General features: G+C 38.8%; 1 protein-coding gene across 2 annotated transcripts in view; it reads right to left on the bottom strand.

Annotated features, from left to right (window-relative positions):
* The window catches only part of IL33 (interleukin 33), a 128,573-nt gene that overhangs the window by 41,312 nt on the left and 65,401 nt on the right, over positions 1–21,860 (bottom strand). The gene's annotated exons all lie outside the window — the stretch shown is intronic.

The following is a 21,860-nucleotide window of genomic DNA, read 5'->3' on the forward strand; positions in this document are numbered from 1 at the left end:
CACTACTGAGTCTGTGGTGAGCCTTGGAACCACAGAGGGCAACATAAACAGGAGGAAAAATAAATAAATACTTAAAATCCACAGATTACATGCCCAATGGTAACTCCCCCAGTGGAGAAGCAGTGCAGACGCCTGCACCTGCCACTAGCAAGCAGGGGCTGGGCAGGGAGAAGCGGGCTACATTGCTTAGAGTAAGGACCAGGCCTGAATGCCCCAAGGGCAATCTGAGGAAACTAACTTGGGAAAGCAAACCAGACTGTGGGATAGCTATCGTGCGAAAAGCCCTAACCTAAGACACCACCAGGCCCGCTCACAGAACAAAGGACTGATTAGAGCTATGTGAAAAGCCCTAACCTAAGACACTGTCAGGCCTGCTCACAGAACAAAGGACAGGCAGGCGAGGGCAGCCAGAGCCGGAAAGGGGCAATCATGGCCCCAGAGAGGCATTATCTACCAAATGCAAACAGGCTTTGTTGCTAACCAAGACTTCTTGCACGGTCAACATCCATCTGAGAAGGTGTGCCTGTTGTACACCCAGAAAGCCAAGTGGCAGGGATGAGGGAGGCAATAAGTCACAGCGACCGTGCTCGCCAAACACCTGGTCACCTGAGCTGCTCAGACCTGGGAAGGGCACAAAATGCAGGCCCAACCGAGTCTGCACCTCTGAGGACTACCCAAGTACCTGAACCTGAGTGGCTTAGACCTGGGAAGTACATACAACCCAGGGCTGGCCTCAGACGGTTCCCGGCAGAACAACCTAGAGCCTAAGCAGTGTAGACTGGAAAACCACACATGCTGTGAGTGGGGATAAACCCAGTGTGGCTGAGACACTGTGAGCACACACCAGTGTTATTTGTTTGCAGCGTCCCTCCCTCCCCACAGCATGACTGAACAAGCGAACCTAAAAAAGTGTCTACCACCACCCCCTTGTGTCAGGGAGGAAATTAGACACTGAAGAGACCAGCAAACAGAAGAAGCTAAAACAGAGGGAACCTCCTTGAAAGTGACAGGTGCAATGATTAAAACCCTAGTTAGTACTGACTACATAGGAAGGGGCCTATAGATCTTGAAAATTTATGCTGGGTTAAGGAATTATCGGAAAATGAATTGACCCCACACTGCCCATAACAACACCAGAGAAAGTCCTAGATATATTTTTGCTATTTTTACTATCATTCTTTAATCTTTAAAAAAGTTTTTTTAATTTTTAAGTCCTCTATTACTCCTTTAATTTTCATTTTTGTAATCTACTATTACTTTGCAAAAAAAAAAAAGAGAGAGACCCTATTTTTTAAAACAAACTTCATATATATATATATTTTATAATTTTTGTGACTTTTTTTCTTTAATATTGTATTTTTGAAAATCTAAACTCTACTCTAGATTTTTAATCTTTGACTTTTGGTATTTGTTATCAATTTTGTACCTTTAAAAACCCAATCTTCAGTACCCATTTTCACTTGGGAGTGAGATTACTGGCTTGACTGCTCTCTCCCCCTTTGGACTCTCCTTTTTCTCCACCAGGTCACCTCTATCTCCTCCCTCCCCCTTCTCTTCTCTACCCAACTCTGTGAATCTCTTTGTGTGTTCCAGATGGTGGAGAACACTTAGGGAACTGATTACTGGCTGGATCTGTCTCTCTCCTTTTGATCCCCACCCCCTTTATCCTCCTGGCCATCTCTGTCTCCTTCCTCCCTCTTCTCTTCTCTATATAACTCCATGAACATCTCTAAGCGGTCCAGACTGTGGAGCACACATAAGGAAGTGATTACTGGCTAGCTTCCTCTCTCCTCTTTTGATTCCACCTCAAATGGCAACCCACTCCAGTGTTCTTGCCTGGAGAATCCCAGGGATGGGGGAGCCCAGTGGGCTGCCATCTATGGGGTCGCACAGAGTCAGACACGACAAGCAACTTAGCAGCATCTCATCCTGGTCACCTCTATCTCCCTCCTCCCTTTTCTCTTCTCCATGTAACTCTGTGAACCTCTCTGGGTATTCCTCACTGTGGAGAAACTTTTCATCTTTAACCTACATGTTTTATCAGCAGTGCTGTATACATGGAGAAGTCTTGAGGCTACTGTAAAAATAAGACTGAAAACCAGAAGCAGGAGGCTTAAGTCCAAATCTTGAGAACACCAGAGAACTCCTGACTCCAGGGAACATTAATTGACAGAAGCTCATCAAATACCTCCATACCTACACTGAAACCAAGCATCACCCAAGGGCCAACAAGTTCCAGAGCAAGACATGCCACGCAAATTCTCCAGCAACACAGGAACATAGCCCTGAGCTTCAATATACAGGCTGCCCAAACATTTCATAACTCATTACTGGACAATTCACTGCACTCCAGAGAAAAGAAATCCAGCTCCACCCACCAGAACACTGACACAAGCTTCCCTAACCAGGAAACCTTGACAAACAACCCATACAATCCCACCCACAGCAAGGAAACTCCACAATAAAGAGAACTCCACAAACTGACAGAATACAGAAAGGCCACCCCAAACACAGCAATATAAACAAGATGAAGAGGCAGAGGAATACCCAGCAGATAAAGGAACAGGATAAATGCCCACCAAACCAAACAAAAGAGGAAGAGATAGGGAATCCACCTGATAAAGAATTCCAAGTAATGATAGTGAAAATGATCCAAAATCTTGAAAACAAAATGGAATCACAGATAAATAGCCTGGAGACAAGGATTGAGAAGATGCAAGAAAGGTTTAACAAGGACCTAGAAGAAATAAAAAAGAGTCAATATATAATGAATAATGCAGTAAATGATATAAAAAACACTCTTGAGAGAACAAATAGTAGAATAATGGAGGCAGAAGATAGGATTAGTGAGGTAGAAGATAGAATGGTAGAAATAAATGAATCAGAGAGGATAAAAGAAAAACGAATTATAAGAAATGAGGACAATCTCAGAGACCTCTGGGACAATGTTAAACTCCCCAACATTCGAATCATAGGAGTCCCAGAAGAAGAAGACAAAAAGAAAGACCATGAGAAAATACTTGAAGAGATAATAGTTGAAAACTTCCCTAAAATGGGGAAGGAAATAATCACCCAAGTCCAAGAAACCCAGAGAGTCCCAAACAGATAAACCCAAGGCAAAACACCCCAAGACACATATTAATCAAATTAACAAAGATCAAACACAAAGAACAAATATTAAAAGCAGCAAGGGAAAAACAACAAATAATACACAAGGGGATTCCCATAAGGATAACAGCTGATCTTTCAATAGAAACTCTTCAGGCCAGGAGGGAATGGCTGGACATACTTAAAGTGATGAAAGAAAAACAACCTACAGCCCAAATTATTGTACCCAGCAAGGATCTCATTCAAATATGAAGGAGAAATCAAAAGCTTTACAAACAAGCAAGCAAAAGCTGAGAGAATTCAGTACCACCAAACCAGCTCTCCAGCAAATGCTAAAGGATCTTCTCTAGACAGGAAACACAAAAAAGGGTGTATAAACTCGAACCCAAAACAATAAAGTCAATGGCAACCTTTTTCTCAAGCACACACGGAACCTTCTCCAGGATAGATCACATCCTGGGCCATAAATCTAGCCTTGGTAAATTCAAAAAAACTGAAATCATTCCAAGCATCTTTTCTGACCACGATGCAGTAAGATTAGATCTCAATTATAGGAGAAAAACTATTAAAAATTCCAACATATGGAGGCTGAACAACACGCTGCTGAATAACCAACAAATCACAGAAGAAATTAAAAAAAAAATCAAAATATGCATGGAAACGAATGAAAATGAAAACACAACAACCCAAAACCTGTGGGACACTGTAAAACCAGTGCTAAGGGGAAGGTTCATAGCAATACAGGCATATCTCAAGAAACAAGAAAAAAGTCAAATAAATAACCTAACTCTACACCTAAAGCAACTAGAAAAGGAAGAAATGAAGAACCCCAGGGTTAGTAGAAGGAAAGAAATCTTAAAAATTAGGGCAGAAATAAATGCAAAAGAAACAAAAAGAGACCATAGCAAAAATCAACAAAGCCAAAAGCTGGTTCTTTGAGAGGATAAATAAAAGTGACAAACCATTAGCCAGACTCATCAAGAAACAAAGGAAAAAATCAAATCAATAAAATTAGAACTGGAAATGGAGAGATCACAACAGACAACACAGAAATACAAAGGATCATAAGAGACTACTATCAGCAATTATATGCCAATAAAATGGACAACGTGGAAGAAATGGACAAATTCTTAGAAAAGTACAACTTTCCAAAACTGGACCAGGAAGAAATAAAAAATCTTAACAGATCCATCACAGGCATGAAAATTGAAACTGTAATCAGAAATCTTCCAGCAAACAAAAGCCCAGGTCCAGATGGCCTCACAGCTGAATTCTACCAAAAATTTAGAGAAGAGCTAACACCTATCCTACTCAAACTCTTCCAGAAAATTGCAGAGGAAGGTAAACTTTCAAACTCATTCTATGAGGCCACCATCACCCTAATACCAAAACGTGACAAAGACGCCACAAAAAAAGAAAACTACAGGCCAATATCACTGATGAACATAGATGCAAAAATCCTTAACAAGATTCTAGCAATCAGAATCCAACAAAACATTAAAAAGATAATACATCCTGACCAAGTGGGCTTTATCCCACAAATCAATCATTCTTCAATACCCACAAATCAATCAATGTAATACACCACATTAACAAATTGAAAAATAAAAGCCATATGATTATCTCAATAGATGCAGAGAAAGCCTTTGACAAAATTCAACATCCATTTATGATAAAAACTCTCCAGAAAGCAGGAATAGAAGGAACATACCTCAACATAATAAAAGCTATATATGACAAACCCACAGCAAACATTATCCTCAATGGTGAAAAATTGAAAGCATTTCCCCTGAAGTCAGGAACAAGACAAGGGTGCCCACTTTCACCACTACTATTCAACATAGTTTTGGAAGTTTTGGCCACAGCAATCAGAGCAGAAAAAGAAATAAAAGGAATCCAAATTGGAAAAGAAGAAGTAAAACTCTCACTGTTTGCAGATGACATGATCCTGTACATAGAAAACCCTAAAGACTCCACCAGAAAATTACTAGAGCTAATCAATGAATATAGTAAAGTTGCAGGATATAAAATCAACACACAGAAATCCCTTGCATTCCTATACACTAATAATGAGAAAATAGAAAGAGAAGTTAAGGAAACAATTCCATTCACCATTGCAAAGAAAAGAATAAAGTACTTAGGAGTATATCTACCTAAAGAAACAAAAGACATATATATATATATAAAACTATAAAATGTTGGTGAAAGAAATCAAAGAGGACACTAATAGATGGAGAAATATACTGTGATCATGGATCAGAAGAATCAATATAGTGAAAATGAATATACTACTCAAAGCAATCTATAGATTCAATGCAATCCCTATCAACCTACCAACAGTATTTTTCACAGAGCTAGAACAAATGATTTCACAATTTGTATGGAAATACAAAAAACCTCAAATAGCCAGAGCTATCTTGAGAAAGAAGAATGGAACTGGAGGAATCAACCTACCTGAATTCAGGCTCTCCTACAAAGCCACAGTCATCAAGACAGTATGGTACTGGCACAAAGACAGAAATATAGATCAATGGAACAAAATAGAAAGCCCAGAGTAAACCCATGCACCTATGGACACCTTATCTTTGACAAAGGAGACAAGAATATACAATGGAGAAAAGAAAATCTCTTTAACAAGTGGTGCTGGGAAAACTGGTCAACCACTTATAAAAGAATGGAACTAGAACACTTTCTAACACCATACACAAAAATAAACTCAAAATGGATTAAAGATCTAAACATAAGACCAAAAACTATAAAACTCCTAGAGGAGAACATAGGCAAAACACTCTCCGACATAAATCACAGCAGGATCCTCTATGACCCACCTCCCAGAATATTGGAAATAAAAGCAAAGGTTCTGCACAACAAAAGAAACTATAAGAAGGGTGAAAAGATAGCCTTCAGAATGGGAGAAAATAATAGCAAATGAAGCAACTGACAAAGAATTAATCTCAAAAATATACAAGCAATTCCTGCAGCTCAATTCCAGAAAAATAAACGACCCAATCAAAAAATGGGCCAAAGAACTAAACGGACATTTCTCCAAAGAAGACATACAGATGGCTAACAAACACATGAAAAGATGCTCAACATCACTCATTATCAGAGAAATGCAAATCAAAACCACAGTGAGGTACTATTTCACGCCTAGATATCCATCAGCAGATGAATGGATAAGAAAGCTGTGGTACATATACACAATGGAGTATTACTCAGCCATTAAAAAGAATACATTTGAATCAGTTCTAATGAGGTGGATGAAACTGGAGCCTATTATACAGAGTGAAGTAAGCCAGAAAGAAAAACACTAATACAGTATCAGATCAGATCAGATCAGTCACTGTATGATTCTGTATGATTAAGCCATTTTGGAAGAGGTTGCTGTATCATTTCAGTTCAGTTCAGTTCAGTCGCTCAGTCGTGTCTGACTCTTTGCGACCCCATGAATCGCAGCACGCCAGGCCTCCCTGTCCATCACCAACTCCCGGAGTTCACTCAGACTCACGTCCATCGAGTCAGTGATGCCATCCAGCCATCTCATCCTCTGTCATCCCCTTCTCCTCCTGCCCCCAATACTAATGCATATATATGGAATTTAGAAATATGGTAACGATAACCCTGTATGCAAGACAGCAAAAGAGACACAGATGTATAGAACAGTCTTTTGGTCTCTATAGGAGAGGGCGAGGGTGAGATGATTTGGGAGAATGGCATTGAAACATGTATAATATCATATGTGAAACGAATCGTCAGTCCAGGTTCAATGCATGATACAGGATGCTTGGGGCTGGTGCACTGGGATGACCCAAAGGGATGGTATGGGGATGGAGGTGGGAGGGGGTTTCAGGATGGGGAACACGTGTACACCCATGGTGGATTCATTTTGATATATGGCAAAACCAATACAATATTGTAAAGTAATTTGCCTCCAATTAAATAAATTTATATTAAAAAAAAAAGTGCTGGATTCAATATATGCCAACAATTTGGAAAACTCAGCAGTGGCCACAGGACTAGAAAAGGTCAGTTTTCATTCCAGTCCCAAAGAAAGTCAATGAGAAAGAATATTCAAACTACCATATTCATTTCACATGCTAACAAGGTAATACTCATTTCACATTCTAGCAAGGTAATACTCAAAATCTTTCAAGCTAAGTTTCAACTGTACCTGAACTGAGAGCTTTCAGATGTACAAGCTGGATTTAGAGAAGGCAGAGGAACCAGAGATCAAATTGCCAATTGCCAATCTGTTGAATCATAGAAAAAAACAAGGGAATTCTAGAAAAACATCTCCTCTGCTTCATTGACTGTGCTAATGACTTTGTCTGTGTAGATCACAACAAACTGTGGAAAATTCTTAAAGAGATGGGAATACTAGATCTTACCTACTTCCTGAAAAACCTGTATGCAGGTCAAGAAGCAACAGCTAGAACTGTACATAGAACAACAGACTGGTTCAAAATTGGGAAAGGAGTAGTACATCAAGGCAGTATATTGTCACCCTGCTTATTTAACTTATATGCAGAGTACTTCATGCAAAATAAATGCCAGGCTGGGTGACTCACAAGCTGGAATCAAGATTGCCAGGAGAAATATCAACAACCTTAGATTTGCAAATGTTACCACTCTAATGGCAGGAAGCAAAGAGGAACTAAAGAGCCTCCTAATGAGGGTGAAAGAAGAGAGTGGAAAAGCTGGCTTAAAGCTCAACATTCAAGAAACTAAGATCCTGGCATCTGGTCCCATCACTTCATGACAAATGGGGAAACAATGGAAACAGTGACAGACTTTATTTTTGGGGGCTCCAAACTCACTGTGGTTGGTACTGCAGGTATGAAGTTTAAGAGACACTTATTTCTGGGAAGGAAAGCTATGATAAACCTAGACAGTGTATTAAAAAGCAGAGACATTACTTTACTGACAAAGGTTCTTACAGTCAGACCTTATGTTTTTCCAGTAGTCATGAACAGATGTGAGATTTGGACCATAAACAAGGCTGAGTGCTTAAGGATTGATGCTTTTGAATTATGGTGCTGGAGAAGACTCTTGAGAGTCCCTTGGACAGCAGGGAGATCAAAGCATTCAATCCTAAAGAAAATCAACCCTGAATATTCTTTGGAAGGACTGATGCTGAAGCTGAAGCTCCACTACTTGGCCATCTGATGCGAAGAGCCAACTCATTGGAAAAGACCCTGATGCTGGGAAAGATTGAGGGCAGGAAGAGAAGCAGGTGACAGAGGATGAGCTGGCTAGATAGCATTACTGACTCAGTGGACAATGAGTTTGAGCAAACTCAGGGAGATTGTGAAGGACAGGAAAGCCTGGCATGCTACAGACTATAGAGTTGCAAAGAGTTGGACATGACCCACCAACTGAACAACAACAACATGAAAAATCAGCCCCCACAAATCTTTGCAGCTTGAAATCATACTCAGTACCTGTGTGCTTCCAAAAGCCTGAAATATAGAATTAAATATAAAATGGTTGTAGGTTGCTAGTATCCCAAGTCATATTGGAAAGACAAACTCAAATCTTATCTTGATGAATCTTATGAACTGCATCCCAAGCTGCAAAACATTTAAACAAAAAAAATTTCCCAGATGAATTAGTTATTTGCAGCCAAGATTTGTTAAGCAAACAAGAATAGTAGGCACCATGTTGAGAGAGACAAAAGGGAACAGACAGCAGAAACCACCTTGCCAAGACTTTATGTATTAGGACAATCACAAATGACATATACAACAGCTGATTTTAATATGTTTAGGTAGTGTTCTAAAAAGATTGAAGACATGAACAAAGAACAAATGGATATGAAAAAGATCCAAATAGAATATCTAGCAATGAAAAACATATTGTTGAAATTATAGCTCCGTGTATTGATTAAACAGATTAGACACAAATGAAGAGTCAATAAACTAGAAAATATACCTGAAAATATTCCTTGGAATATAGTCAAGGAATACTTAAAAGGGGCTAAGAAACTGAAAGAACAGGATGAAACAGTCTAATGTGTATCTAGTTGGAATTTTAAAAGGCGGTAGAATAAGAAAGAAGTGATATTTAAAGAAATAAAGGCTGAGAACTTTCCAGAATTATTGAGAGACTCAAATCCTGAGATCTAAAAATCCCAATGTGGGTTTAAAAAACAAAAGAAATAAATATACATCTTGACATATTAATTATGAAACTGCAGGACATTTTTAAAAAGAGAGAAGATTGTAATGTCAGCCACTAAAAACAATGAAACAATTTGGATTAGAAGAAAGGAATTTTTTATTGGATTTATGGATGAGTATGTAGTCTTAGAACTATGTAGTCCAGAATCCATGAAATTAGCGTCAGATATTTCTAGAACCACTAAAGCACATTTTTTAGTCCACTGAGTACCATTAAAAACTGCAGGACTGGTCTAAAACTCCTTGTTTTACAGATGAAGGAAGTGACACTCAAAGCCAGTCTTCTTCAAGGTCACACAGCTAGGAAGTGAGTACATGGTGGAGCCAGGACCAGAACTTAAGTCCCCAACTCACAGAGCCATAGCTATGACTGCTCTTTCCTCTATAACCCGATGCTGTTTCTTTAAAAATTTAAGCAACAGCAGCAAAGAAAAACAAAATGAAGAAAGTACAGGGAAGACTTCCATTTTATCAGGTAACTTTTTGATGCTGTTGTTTTGTCTCACTTACATAATTTAATAAATATTTGAATAACTTCTTCCACAGTACAATGTCCCATCTCTAGGAACCAAGGAAACTGCTCACTTTTTTTGGATGGGGATAAAGGCATGCAGCCTTGCTTTGTTTTCTTCTAGCTTGTAGGACAATGTGAGGGAAGAGTGAGAAAAGTTTTAGAAGATGTGATTAAAACTGAGTCACAGAAAATGTTACTGGCATAACATTACATTAGTGACAGGGGAACAAGGAGTGGGAGCAAAATTCCAGCCTGGACAAAGGTTTTGCTGAGAAATACACAAGGTAAAAGCAGGTGTTAAACCACAGTGTGTGGATATACCTGAGTCACTAGGTCATAAAATCAGCTTTCAAAACTGAAGATAAAATCCTATCTGTTTTGCTTCAGTTCACTGTTTAGACTTGCCTTGCTTTGCTTTCTAAAAGGTTTATATCTAAGAACTATGAAGTAGCTTGTATATGATTCCTGCTGGTTATTGCCACATTGAAATAACTGTCCAGTGTTGTTGAATCTCCTTATTTCTTGAGGAAAGCCAGAAATCCAGATTTATGAGAAGTTTACTTAATTTAAATCCTGACAACAAATTCCGTATTTTACAGAAGCCTGGTAGACCATCAGTTTAGAGATATCTAAATATTTTCTGTTTCCACTCTCCTAATTCATTTATTTCAGCCACTGAAGTCTGGTTGCTGCCTACCCTCCCTTTTTAAGAGTTCTCCTTACCTCTTAAAGGGAGAATCCCCAAGATTCTATCAACCTGATTTACTCTTTTCTGTCATTTGTGGCTGACCTTACCCACTCCATGATTTCAGTACTACTCACCCCTGCATTCATCATGCCCAAATCTAGACCTTTATTAAACTTTCAGCATCCACATACCTAACCACCTATTGCACATCACCCCCAGGACTGTGGCTGTGCAAACTCAACTTGTCTACACCTGCACCTTTCCTGTATTCCCGCCACCATCCAGCCAGCTGCCCAGATTAAAAATCTCTGCTCTTCCCTCTCCTTTACCACCAGAGTCTAAAATCTTCCACCTTAGAAAAATCCCCACAATCCAGCCAAGCCTGTCTCTCCACTTCTCATGCCACAGCTTAGTGTTGTTCCACATCTCTCACCTTGACTATGAGGGTAGCCTGAACCATTTCTGGGGGATTTCAGAGCTAAGCAGTAAAAAGAGCAGATTTAGATATGTTGTGGGGAGGGGTGAAAAAATGAGAAGAAAAACTAGGATGGGAAGTAGCCACATAGCCACAGGTCAAGCTAGTTGAGATCATGAGGTATGACACTCTTCCTGGTAATGCATGCCAGAACTTCCACTCCCCTTAACATAAGTTCATTTTACCAAAGTAATGTTTTTTATAAGAAATTTAGGAAATAATGAATAAAATTTATAATTCCATTACTCAAGTGGAATTACTTTACATTCTGTTATCTTAGAGTTTTTATATATGTATATTTTTAAATAGCACCGTCTGTTACTATTTTATAATTGTTTTCATTTAGCAATATACTATGATAAGCTTTTTCTGATTATAAAATTAATCTATGTATCAGAAAACTTGTGAACATAAATATTACCAGAAATTACACTGCCAAAAAAAAGTTTATACCTAGATCCACAAAGGAAGACAACTTGCAAGGTTAGACAATGAAGATATATCAAACTCTATTATTCTTGTTTATTTATAAAATGATAGTAATTTTATCTGTTCATATGTATGCTTGGAAGTGTTATTTCTGGATCTTGCCTAGTCTCTGCAAATACATGCTAACAAGTGTGAATGCCAGTATGGATGGCAACAATTCAACCAAAACAATTGCTTAATCAAAGATAAGAATTTGCCCATTAATATCACCATTGACTCTGGGAATATTGCCCAGATTCCAGAGCCTAACACGACTTATTATTTGTGAATTATTATAATTCCAAATCCTAACAAGGATAGGGTTCTTTGGGCAGCATCTGAAATTCTATCAGATGACTTGATGTTTGTTTTTTTTTAAGAGAGACATCAGATTTTAGACAAGAAAAGCATTAGATTTTGAAGTCTAACCTCAAAGAATGCAATAGTTATCTTTCAATTCCTAAAGTAGTAGCCTTTGGGTGTGGTGCATTTATTAACTACATAAAACATTGATAAGAAGAGTTTCCTCCAGATACCACAAATATATATATATCTTTAAAGCCAGTGAAAGTGTACCTAACTTCCATTCCCAGTGCAAAGGGATGCCACTAGATACTTCTGGAATCGATCCTGGAGGTAGTAGACTTCATTTGAAGGCAGATTTGGAAAACTGAGGAATAACAAGAGGAGCTTCTGAAAGGGTGAGCCAGATATTTATAGTAGTGGGGAAATAAGGAATCTAATCTCTAAAATTTAAGACCAAAGGGGACTTCCACAGCAACAGTGTAGGCAAAAAAATAAAATTAAGGGCCAAGAAAAGGCAACCCAAAGCAGTAGTTGATATAGCAAATCTTTGCATTGGTGGAAGATAAATGTACCAGACCTGCTTTAAAAATAAAAACAGTTAAGGAAAAAGCTTCTTTAAGGATGGAAGTCAACTGCTACGTAGTACGCTCTAGCAATATTATGAAGATTAAATGTAAGTTCTAAAAATATGTTTTCCTTTGTCTGAACTTTCTACTTTAAAGCTTCTGACACTCAGCAAAAAATATGAATTGCTGCTGAGCATCCAGGAAGACAGTGAACTCTGAGAGATGGTGTTTTCAGTGTCATTTCAAGCTGGTTTTAGAAAAGGCAGAGGAACCAGAGATCAAATTGCCAACATCTGCTGGATCATCGAAAAAGCAAGCAAGTTGCAGAAAAACATCTATTTCTGCTTTATTGACTATGTCAAAGCCTTTGACTGTGTGGATCACAATAAACTGTGGAAAATTCTGAAAGAGATGGGAATACCAGACCACCTGACCTGTAGAGAACCTATACACAGGTCAGGAAGCAACAGTTAGAACTGGACATGGAACAACAGACTGGTTCCAAATAGGAAAAGGAGTACATCAAAGCTGTATATTGTCACCCTGCTTATTTAACTTCTATGCAGAGTACGTCATGAGAAACACTGGGCTGGAAGAATCACAAGCTGGAATCAAGATTGCCAGGAGAAATATCAATACCTCAGATATGCAGATAACACCACCCTTATGGCAGAAAGTGAAGAGGAACTCAAAAGCCTCTTGATGAAGGTGAAAATGGAGAGTGAAAAAGTTGACTTAAAGCTCAACATTCAGAAAACGAAGATCATGGCATCTGGTCCCATCACTTCATGGCAAATAGATGGGGAAACAGTGGAAACAGTGTCAGACTTTATTTTTTTGGGCTCCAAAATCACTGCAGATGGTAATTGTAGCCATGAAATTAAAAGACGCTTACTCCTTGAAAGGAAATTTATGACCAACCTAGACAGCATATTAAAAAGCAGAGACATTACTTTGCCAACAAAGGTCCATCTAGTCAAGGCTATGGTTTTTCCAGTGGTCATGTATGGATGTGAAAGTTGGACTGTGAAGAAAGCTGAGCACCGAAGAATTGATGCTTTTTTTTTTTTTTTTTAGGTTGCCTGTTAAATTTTTTTTAATTTTATTTTATTTTTAAACTTTACAAATTGTATTAGTTTTGCCAAATATCAAAATGAATCCGCCACAGGTATACATGTGTTCACCATCCTGAACCCTCCTCCCTCCTCCCTCCCCATACCATCCCTCTGGGTCGTCCCAGTGCACTAGCCCCAAGCATCCAGTATCTTGCATCGAACCTGGACTGGCAACTCGTTTCATACATGATATTTTACATGTTTCAATGCCATTCTTCCGAATCTTCCCACCCTCTCCCTCTGCAACAGAGTCCATAAGACTGTTCTATACATCAGTGTCTCTTTTGCTGTCTCATACAAGTTCATAGCAAAACAGGCATACCTCAAGAAACAAGAAAAAAGTCAAATAAATAACCTAACTCTACACCTAAAGCAACTAGAAAAGGAAGAAATGAAGAACTCCAGGATTAGTAGAAGGAAAGAAATCTTAAAAATTAGGGCAGAAATAAATGCAAAAGAAACAAAAGAGACCATAGCAAAAATCAACAAAGCCAAAAGCTGGTTCTTTGAAAGGATAAATAAAATTGACAAACCATTAGCCAGACTCATCAAGAAACAAAGGGAGAAAAATCAAATCAATAAAATTAGAAATGAAAATGGAGAGATCACAACAGACAACACAGAAATACAAAGGATCATAAGAGACTACTATCAACAATTATATGCCAATAAAATGGACAACGTGGAAGAAATGGACAAATTCTTAGAAAAGTACAACTTTCCAAAACTGAACCAGGAAGAAATAGAAAATTTTAACAGACCCATCACAAGCACGGAAATTGAAACTGTAATCAAAAATCTTCCAGCAAACAAAAGCCCAGGTCCAGACGGCTTCACAGCTGAATTCCACCAAAAATTTAGAGAAGAGCTAACACCTATCCTACTCAAACTCTTCCAGAAAATTGCAGAGGAAGGTAAACTTCCAAACTCATTCTATGAGGCCACCATCACCCTAATACCAAAACCTGACAAAGATCCCACAAAAAAAGAAAACTACAGGCCAATATCACTGATGAACATAGATGCAAAAATCCTTAACAAATTCTAGCAATCAGAATCCAACAACACATTAAAGAGATCATACACCATGACCAAGAATTGATGCTTTTGAACTGTGGTGTTGGAGAAGACTCTTAGGCATCCCTTGGACTGCAAGGATATCCAACCAGTCCATTCTAAAGGCGATCAGTCCTGGATGTTCATTGGAAGGACTGATGCTGAAGCTGAAACTCCAGTACTTTGGCCACCTCATGTGAAAGTTGACTCATTGGAAAAGACCCTGATGCTGGGAGGGATTGAGGGCAGGAGGAGAAGGGGACGACAGAGGATGAGATGGCTGGATGGCATCACTGACTCGATGGACATGAGTTTGAGTGAACTCCAGGAGTTGGTGACGGACAGGGAGGCCTGGTGTGCTGTGATTCATGAGGTCGCGAAGAGTTGGACACGACTGAGTGACTAAACTGAACTGAACTGAACCTAAGAAAAATTTGCCTTCCCCAGTGCCAATGAAGAGGTCTGGAAGAAAACTAAACCCCTAAGAGATGTGATTGCTGTCCCACTTCACAGCACAAGATACATCAGGAATACACATTCACACACAGAAGTGCATGCAGAACACCAGCTGAGAGCGAATAGGAGTAACTGACCAGCAGAAAAGAATATATAGACGCATTCAAAACTAGAGATCAAGCCCTGAGCCTTTGGAGTGGGAGCACTGAAGCCAAGACCCTAGACTACCAGAGAACTAACTCTGCTGCTGCTGTTAAGTCACTTCAGTCGTGTCCGACTCTGTGTGACCCCATAGACGGCAGCCCACCAGGCTCCCTTGTCCCTGGGATTCGCCAGGCAAAAACACTGGAGTGGGTTGCCATTTCCTTCTCCAATGCATGAAAGTGAAAAATGAAGTGAAGTCGCTCAGTCATGTCCGACTCTTAGCGACCCCATGGACTGCAGCCTACCAGACTCCTCTGTCCATAGGGTTTTCTAGGCAAGAGTACTGGAGTGGGGTGCCATTGCCTTCTCCAAGAACTAACTCTAGGGGGTATCAAATAATGAGAACTCACACAAAGGAAACCACTTGAATACAAGACCCGGCATCACCCAACCACCAATAGCACCCTGTGTAGGACACCTCATCTAAACAGCAGTTCAGTTCGGTTCAGTCGTTCAGTCATGTCTGACTCTTTGCAACCCCATGAATCGCAGCATGCCTGTCGCAGCTCCCTGTCCATCACCAACTCCCGGAGTTCACTCAGACTCACGTCCATCGAGTCAGTGATGCCATCCAGCCATCTCATCCTCTGTCTTCCCCTTCTCCTCCTGCCCCAATCCCTCCCAGCAGCAGAGTCTTTTCCAATGAGTCAACTCTTCGCATGAGGTGGCCAAAGTACTGGAGTTTCAGCTTTAGCATCATTCCTTCCAAAGAACACCCAGGACTGATCTCCTTTAGGATGGACTGGTTGGATCTCCTTGCAGTCCAAGGGACTCTCAAGAGTCTTCTTCAACACCACAGTTCAAAAGCATCAATTCTTTGGTGCTCAGCTTTCTTCACAGTCCAACTCTCACATCCATACACTACCACTGGAAAAACTATAGCCTTGACTAGATGGATCTTTGTTGGCAAAATAATGTCTCTGCTTTTCAATATGCTATCTAGGTTGGTCATAACTTTCCTTCCAAGAAGTAAGCGTCTTTTAATCATTGCAGTCACCATCTGCAGTGATTTTGGAGCCCCAAAAAATAAAGTCTGACACTGTTTCCCCATATATTTCCCATGGAGTGATGGGACCAGATGAGACGAGCAACCCCATGTCCAAGGAATGGTGGCTGCAGGAGGGCCTAGAGGAGTTATTCCACGTTCAAGGTCAGGAGGGGTGGCAGTGAGGAGATACCCCTCATCCAAGGTAAGGAGCAGTGGCTGCACTTTGCTGGAGCAGCCGTGAAGAGATACCCCACGTTCAAGGTAAGAGAAACCCAAGTAAGATGGTAGGTGTTGCAAGAGGGCATCAGAGGGCAGACACACTGAAACCATAATCACAGAAAACTAGTCAATCTAATCACACTAGGACCACAGCCTTGTCTAACGCAATGAAACTAAGCCATGCCTGTGGGGCCATCCAACACAGGTGGGTCATGGTGGAGAGGTCTGACAGAATGTGGTCCACTGGAGAAGGGAATGGCAAACCACTTCAGTATTCTTGCCTTGAGAACCCCATGAACAGTATGAAAAGGCAAAATGATAGGATACTGAAAGAGGAACTCCCCGGGTCAGTAGGGGCCCAATATGCTACTGGAGATGAGTGGAGAAATAACTCCAGAAAGAATGAAGGGATGGAGCCAAAGCAAAAACAATACCCAGTTGTGGATGTGACTAGTGATAGAAGCAAGGTCCGATGCTGTAAAGAGCAATATTGCATAGGAACCTGGAATGTCAGGTCCATGAATCAAGGCAAATTGGAAGTGGTCAAACAGGAGATGGCAAGAGTGAATGTCGACATTCTAGGAATCAGTGAACTAAAATGGACTGGAATGGGTGAATTTAACTCAGATGACCATTATGTCTACTACTGAGGGCAGGAATCCCTCAGAAGAAATGGAGTAGCCATCATGGTCAACAAAAGAGTCTGAAATGCAGTACTTGGATGCAGTCTCAAAAAAGACAGAATGATCTCTGTTCATTTTCAAGGAAAACCATTCAATATCACAGTAATCCAAGTCTATGCCCCAACCAGTAATGATGAAGAAGCTGAAGTTGAATGGTTCTATGAAGACTTACAAGACCTTTTAGAACTAACACCCCAAAAAGATGTCCTTTTCATTATAAGGGACTGGAATGCAAAAGTAGGAAGTCAAGAAACACCTGTTGTAACAGGCAAATTTGGCCTTGCAATACGGAATGAAGCAGGGCAAAGACTAATAGAGTTTTACCAAGAAAATGCACTGGTCATAGCAAACACCCTCTTCCAACAACACAAGAGAAGACTCTACACATGGACATCACCAGATGGTCAACACCGAAATCAGATTGATCTAAACAGCAAACAAAACAAAAATACAAACAAAATCATCAGCAGACAGGATTACCACCTCACTCAGCCTTGCCCATCAGAGGAAAAACAAACAAACAAACAAAAACTCAGCACAAATCTCACCCTATAAGAAGCTTACAGAAATCACTGGACCAAAGTTATAAGGCAGAAACCAAAAGGAAGAAGAATTCAACCTTGAAGCCTGGGAAAAGGAGACTTCAAACACAAGAAGTTAAAATAATAATAATAATGAAAAGGCAGAGAAATACTACACGAATGAAGCAACAAACTAGAAACACAGAAGTCCAAATAAATGGAGAGGAAATAGGCAAACTACCTGAAAAAGAATTCAGAATAATGATAGTAATGATAAAAAACTTTGAAAGCAAAATGGAGAAAATACAAGGATCAATTAACAAAGACCTAGAAGAGTTAAAGAATATACATAGAGAGACAAACAACATGATTACTGAAATCAAAAATACTCTAGAAGGAATCAATACCAGAATATCTGAAGCAGAATGAATCAGTGAGCTGGAAGATAAAATGGTGGAAATAACTTCTGAAGAGCAGAAAAAGTAAAAAGAATGAAAAGAACTGAAGATAGTCTCGGGGACCTCTGGAACAATATCAAAAACACCAACATTCAAATAATAGGGGTCCCAGAAGAAGAAGAGAAAAAGAAAGGGAATGAGAAAATTTTTGAAGAGATTATAGTTGAAAATTTCACCAACATGGGAAAGGAAATAGCCAATCAAGTCCAAGAGGCACAAAGGGTCCCATACAGGATAAAACTATGGAGAAACACATCAACACATATGCTAATTAAGCTAACAAAGACTAAACACAAAGAAAGAATATTGAAAGCAGCAAGGGTTAAAAGCAATAAGTAATGTACAAGGGAAACCCCCTATGCTTAACAGCTGATCTTTCAGCAGAAACCCTGCAGGCCAGAAGGGAATGGCAGGATATATTTAAAGTACTGAAATGGAAAAATTTACAACCAAGATTACTGTACCTGGAAAGGGTCTCATTCAAAATTGATGGAGAAATCAAAAGTTTTTCATACAAGCAAAAGTTAAGAGAATTCAGTACCACCAAACCAGCTTTACAACAAATGTTAAACAGACTTATATACTCAAGAAATACAAAAGAAGAAAAAAGATTTACAAAATCAACCCCAAACAATTAAGAAAATGGCAATAGGAACACATATATCAATAATTACTTTAAATGTAAATGGATTAAATGCTCCAACCAAAAGACACAGACTGGCTGAATGGATACAAAAACAAGACCCATACATATGCTGTCTACAAGAAACCCACTTCAGACCTAAAGACACATATAGACTGAAAGTGAGAGGATGGGAAAATAGATTCCATGCAAATGAGAAGTAAAAGAAAGCTGGAGTAGCAACCCTCATTTCAGACAAAATAAACCTTTAAATAAAGAATATTACAAGAGATAAGGAAGGACACTATGTAATGATCAAGAGATCGATCCAAGAGGAAGACATAACAATTGTAAATATCTATGCACCGTACGTAGGAGCACCTCAATACATAAGACAAACACTAACAGACATAAAAGGAGAAATTGACAATAACACAGTAATACTAGGAGATTTTAACACCCCACTCACACCAATGGACAGATCATCAAAACAGAAAATTAATAAGGAAACACAAGTCTAATGATACATTATGATTCATTAGATAAGATGGATCTCATTGATCTTCAGGACATTCCATCCGAATGCAGAAGAATACACTTTCTTCTCAAGTGCACATAGAACATTCTACAAGATAGACCACATCTTGGGTCACAAATCAAACCTCAGTAAATTTGAGAAAATTGAAATCATATCAAGCATCTTCTCTGACCACAATGCTATGAGACTAGATATCAATTACAAGAAAAAAAAATGCAAGAAACACAAACACATGGAGATTAAACAATATGCCATAAATAACCAACAGGTTACTGAAGAAATCAAAAGGTAAATCAAACAATTTCTAGAAACAAATGACAATGAAAACATGACAACTTAAAACTTATGGGATGCAGCAAAAGCAGTTCTAAGAGGAAGTGTATAACAATACAATTCTATCTCAAGAAATAAGAAAAACATTGAACAGACAACCTAACTTTACACCCAAAACAACTGGAAAAAGAACCAAAAAAGCCCCAAAATTAGTAGAAGGAAAGAAATCATAAAGATCTGAGCAGAAATAAATGAAAAAGAAATAAAAAAATAATAGTAAAGAATAATAAAACTAAAAGCTGGTTCTTTGAGAAGATAAACAAAATTGACAAACCTTTAGCCAGATCATCAATGAAAAAAGAGAGAAGAATCAAATCAACAAAATTAGAAATGAAACAGGAGAGATTACAACAGACAATGTAGAAATACAAAGGATTGTAAGAGACTATTATGAACAACTATACAGCAATAAAATGGATAACCTGGAAGAAATGGACAGATTCTTAGAAAAGTTCAATCTTTGAAGACTGAACCAAGGAGAAATAGAAATTGTGAACAACCCAATTACAAGCACTGAAATTGAATCTGTGCTCAAAAATCGCCCCAAAACCAAAAGCCCAGGAACAGATGGCCTCACAGAGGAATTCTGTCCGACATTTAGAGAGGAGCTAATGCCTGTCCTTTTAAAACTTTCAAAAAATTGCAGAGGAAGGAACACTTCCAAACTCATTCTACGAGGCCACCGTCACCCTTATACTAAAACCAGACAAAGACAACACACAAAAAGAAAACTACAGGCCAATATCACTGATGAACATGGGTGCAAAAATCCTCAACAAAATTTTAGCAAACAGAATTCAGCAACACATCAAAAAGCTCATACACCATGATCAAGTTGGGTTTATTCCAGGGACGCAAGGATTTGTCAATATATGCAAATCAATCAATGTGATACACCATATCAACAAATTGAAAGATAAAACCATATGGTAATCTCAATAGATGCAGAAAAAGCCTTTGACAAAGCTCAGCACCCATTTATGATTAAAACTCTTCAAAAAATGGGCATAGAAGGAATCTACCTCAACATAGTAAAGGCCATATATGATAAGCCTACAGCAAACATTACTCTCAATGGTGAGAAACTGAAAGCATTCCCCCTAAGAACAGGAACAAGACAAGTGTGTCCACTCTCACCACTACTATTTAACATAGTTCTGGAAGTCCTAGCTATAGCAATCAGAGAAGAAAAAGAAAGAAAAGGAATCCAGATCAGAAAAGAAGTAAAGCTCTCACTCTTTGCAGATGACATGATACTGTACATAGAAAACCCTAAAGATAGTATCAGAAAATTACTAGAGCTAAGCAGTGAATTTAGCAAAGTTGCAAGATACAAAATCAATACACAGAAATCACTTGCATTTCTGTATACTAACAATGGAAAATCAGAAAGAGAAATTAAGGAATCAATCCCATTCACCATTGCAACAAAAGGAATTAAATATCTAGGAATCAACTTACCTAAGGAGACAAAAGAACTGTATACAGAAAATTATAAGACACTGATGAAAGAAGTCAAAGATGACATAAACAGATGGAGAGATATTCCATGTTCCTGGGTAGGAAGAATCAATATTGTGAAAATGACTCTACTACCAAATGCAATCTACAGATTCAGTGTGACCCCTATCAAATTACCAATGGAATTTTTCACAGAACTAGAACAAAACATTTCACAATTCATATGGAAACACAGAAGACCCTGACTAGCCAAAGCAGTCTTGAGAAAGAAGAATGGAGCTGGAGGAATCAACCTTCCTGACTTCAGATTATACTACAAAGCTTCAGTCATGGAGACAGTATGGTACTGGCACAAAAACAGAAATATAGACCAATGCAACAAGATAGAAAGCCCAGAAATAAACCCATGCCCCTACGGGTACCTTATTTTTGACAAAGGAAGGGCGAATTTACAATGGGGCAAAGATAGCCTCTTCAAAAAATGGTGCTGGGAAAACCGGACAGCTACATGTCCAGAATGTAACTAAGAATGAAATTAGAACACTTCCTAACAACACTCACAAAGATAAACTCAAAATGGATTAAAGACCTAAATGTGAGACCAGAAACTATAAAAACTCTTAGAGGAAAACATAGGCAGAGCACTTGATGACATAAATCAAAGCAAGGTCCTCTATGACCCACCTCCTAGAGTAATGGAAATAAAAGCAAAAGTAAACAAGTGGGACCTAATTAAACCTAAAAGCTTTTGCACAGCAAAGGAAACTATAAGCAAGGTAAAAAGACAACACTCAGAATGGGAGAAAATAATAGCAAATGAAGCAATTGACAAAGGATTAATTGCCAAAATAAGCAAGCAACTCATACAACTCAATACCAGAAAAACAAACAACCTAATCAAA

This window comes from Bos indicus x Bos taurus, chromosome 8 (assembly GCF_003369695.1).
Source record: "Bos indicus x Bos taurus breed Angus x Brahman F1 hybrid chromosome 8, Bos_hybrid_MaternalHap_v2.0, whole genome shotgun sequence".
Lineage (NCBI taxonomy): Eukaryota > Metazoa > Chordata > Mammalia > Artiodactyla > Bovidae > Bos > Bos indicus x Bos taurus.